The sequence below is a fragment of the Ictalurus furcatus genome, chromosome 4, assembly GCF_023375685.1.
Source record: "Ictalurus furcatus strain D&B chromosome 4, Billie_1.0, whole genome shotgun sequence".
NCBI classification, from domain to species: domain Eukaryota; kingdom Metazoa; phylum Chordata; class Actinopteri; order Siluriformes; family Ictaluridae; genus Ictalurus; species Ictalurus furcatus.
The window spans coordinates 8,373,466-8,377,091 of NC_071258.1; positions in this window are offsets into that span (position 1 = coordinate 8,373,466).

Consider the following 3,626-nt stretch of genomic DNA (forward strand, 5'->3'; position numbering starts at 1 on the left):
ACATTAAGTTGAGGTAGTTGTCTTGAAATTGTCTGCATATATACTACATATTTATTATACGGGATATAAATACAGGATGAAGTGGTTATATGTGAGATACATGAATAGAAGATGTACTGAAGGATTGGAGGTGGTGTGGGTGCTGTCTAGCAAGCCCGGGCTCTAGTCCTTGGTGCTGTCCTGGTTGAGGGCCCGAACGGCGTGTGGGAAGAACCTCCTCCTCATTCTCTCTGTGTTGGCCTTCAAGCATACTTGGAACAATTTCTCTAAGAATCATGAAAACAGGTTTCCTGCTGGGTTAGGGTTAGGGTTAGGATTTCCTCCTGCCCCTGGGTGTCTGGTTTCCTCCCACCTAAACTGCCTTTTCTTGTGAATGTATGTGTGCATGGTGCCCTATGCCCAGTGTTTCTGTGATCATAACCCTGACCAGGATAAAGGGGTTACTGTAAATGAGTAAAAATGTTTTTACTATTAAATTTAGTTTGTGCAATTTTTAAAAACTAATTAAAAACACACCAATGCCAAACTTTTGCCTTCAGTTTCTTCATTTCTTAATTAAAGGGTCCCCCAAAACCTCTCACCTTGCCTCTGACTGAAGTCTTCATGAAAGATACAAATGTTACATTGAATGTCCCAAAAACTGCTATTAGACTTCTGTTGTACTTGGTCATCCCACATACTACAGATGCAGTAAGTTAAGAAAAACAATACAAAACAAAACACTGGAGCATTCCTGTAAGGCATAGCATGAGCATGATATTAATACACAGTAGGATGCAAATGCCTGAGGAACTGTTTATCTATCTATCTATCTATCTATCTATCTATATCTATCTATCTATCTATCTATCTATCTATCTATCTATATATATATATATATATATATATATATATATATATATATATATATATATATATATATATATATATATATATATTTACTTTATACATTATTTTATAATGCATTTTTAGAGAAAGATAGAACCATAGAGTTCACACTTTTCCATTCTGGTCTAAGAAGCCATAACAACAGTTCAGCTGTGAAATAAGGTTTGAACCTCTGTCTCTTTCTTTCTGTCTGTCTGTCTGTCTGTCTGTCTCTCTCATACTGTGTCTGTCTCTCTCATGCTGTGTCTGTCTCTCTCATACTCTGTCTCCATCTCTCACTCCCTCTGTCTGTCTGGCCCTCTCTCTCTCTCTCTCTCTGTCCTTCTCTCGTGCTGTCTGTCTCTCTCTCTCTCTCTCTCTCTTTCTGTCTATCTGTCCCTCTCTGTCTGTCTGTCAGTCTGTCTGTCTCTCTCACTCTGTCTGTCTATCTGTCCCTAATATTGTGGCAGGCTGAGACATATTGTGCTGGGGGGGGGGGGGTTCCACTGTTTGATAGATAGTCAAATGTTTGGTGTGTGTGTTTAATTTTGGGGAAGAATTTTTCTCAGATGTGTGTGTATATTGTGTATATTGTGTTAGGAAGTGCAATTCTGTCTAAACTGTGTATTGGTTGCAGTGTCTGTCTCTCTCTCACTGTCTATCTGTCCCTCTCTCTCTCTCTCTCTCTCTCTCTCTCTCACTGTCTATCCGTGTCTGTCTATCTGTCCCTCTCTCTCTCTCTCTCTCTCCCCCTCTCTCTGTCTGTCTGTCCCTCTCTCTGAGTCTTCTCTCTCATTCTATCTATCTCCCCCTCTCTCTGTCTCTCTCTATCTGTCCCTCTCTCTGCATCTGTCTCTCTCTCCCCCTCTCTCTGTCTATCTGTGTCTGTCTATCTGTCCCTCTCTCTCTCTCTCTCTCTCACTGTCTATCTGTGTCTGTCTATCTGTCCCTCTCTCACTGTCTATCTGTGTCTGTCTATCTGTCCCTCTCTCTCTCTCTGTCTGTCTGTCCCTCTCTCTGAGTCTTCTCTCTCATTCTATCTATCTCCCCTTCTCTCTGTCTCTCTCTATCTGTCCCTCTCTCTGCATCTGTCTCTCTCTCCCCCTCTCTCTGTCTATCTTTGTCTGTCTATCTGTCCCTCTCTCTCTCTCTCTCACTGTCTATCTGTGTCTGTCTATCTGTCCCTCTCTCACTGTCTATCTGTGTCTGTCTATCTGTCCATCTCTCTCTCTCACTCACTGTCTATCTGTGTCTGTCTATCTGTCCTTCTCTCTCACTGTCTATCTGTGTCTGTCTATCTGTCCCTCTCTCTCTCTCTCTCACTGTCTATCTGTCTCTCTCTCCCTCTCACTGTCTGTCTGTGTCTATCTGTCCCTCTTACTCTCTCTCCCCTTCTCTCTGTCTATCTGTCCCTCTCTCCCCCTCTCTCTGTCTTCTCTCTCACTCCATATGTCTCTCTCGCCCCCTCTCTCTGTCTATCTGTCCCTCTCGCCCCCTCGCTCTGTCTATCTGTCTCTCTCTCCCCCTCTCTCTATCTGTCCCTCTCTCTCTGTCTCTCTCCCCTCTCTCAGTCTATCTGTCCCTCTAAGAAGCCATAACAACAGTTCAGCTGTGAAATAAGGTTTGAACCTCTGTCTCTTTCTTTCTTTCTGTCTGTCTGTCTGTCTGTCTGTTTCTCTCATACTGTGTCTGTCTCTCTCATGCTGTGTCTGTCTCTCTCATACACTGTCTCCATCTCTCACTCCCTCTGTCTGTCTGGCCCTCTCTCTCTCTCTCTCTATCCTTCTCTCGTGCTGTCTGTCCTTCTCGTCCCCTCGCTCTGTCTATCTGTCTCTCTCCCCCCCTCTCTCTATCTGTCCCTCTCTCTCTCTCCCCTCTCTCAGTCTATCTGTCCCTTTCTCCCTCTCTCTGTCTATCTGACTCCCCCTCTCTCACTCTATCTATCTCCCCTCTCTCTCTGTCTTCTCTCTCACTCTATCTCTCTCTCCCCCTCTCTCTGTCTATCTGACCCCCCCTCTCTGTCTATCTGACCCCCCCCCCTTCTTCTTTCTAACTCTTTTTCACCCTCCCTCTCTCTGTCTATCTGTCATTCTCTCTCACTCTGTCTATCTGTCTCTCTCTCTCTCTCTCTCTCTCTCTCTCTCTCTCTCTCACACACACACACACACTCACTTTCTCACTCTGACTCTGATGTTTACGGGAAATTTCGCCTGTGCCTGACACATCTTCATCTGTAGCCTGTTCCCTGTTCAACTCGGCCATCACGCGCCACACAGAATGAATAGTCACAGATGAAGAAGAAGAAGAAGAAGGAGAGAAGTCATCGGATTATATATCCCGTTGAGTAGGGCAGTGATGGAGAGGGGGAGGGGATTATTGAGAATCGCTGAAGAAGTGATTAATAAAACAGTAACAAAACAGAGGCAGGAAGTTATTGTTCAACCAACAAACCATTCATTCACATATTTATTATCATAATATGCGGTTTTAAAACAAATTGAGTTTTGGTGTTGCGGGAAATACACCGCTATACCGTTTTCCACATCCTGTAATACGACGTGCTGTTTCAGATGTAGCCTTTTGTGTGTGTGCTGGACCCGTAAAGACCCCGCCCACCGCGTCTGTGCCACGCCCAGCTCACGCATGGGGCTCCCCTTGCTCTGAAAGAAGTGGGCGGGGTCTTGTATTATGACTCACGCGCTGGCTCTCATCCCCCCCGCCTCCCCGCCCTAAATATGCGTTTACATTCTCTATGGGGC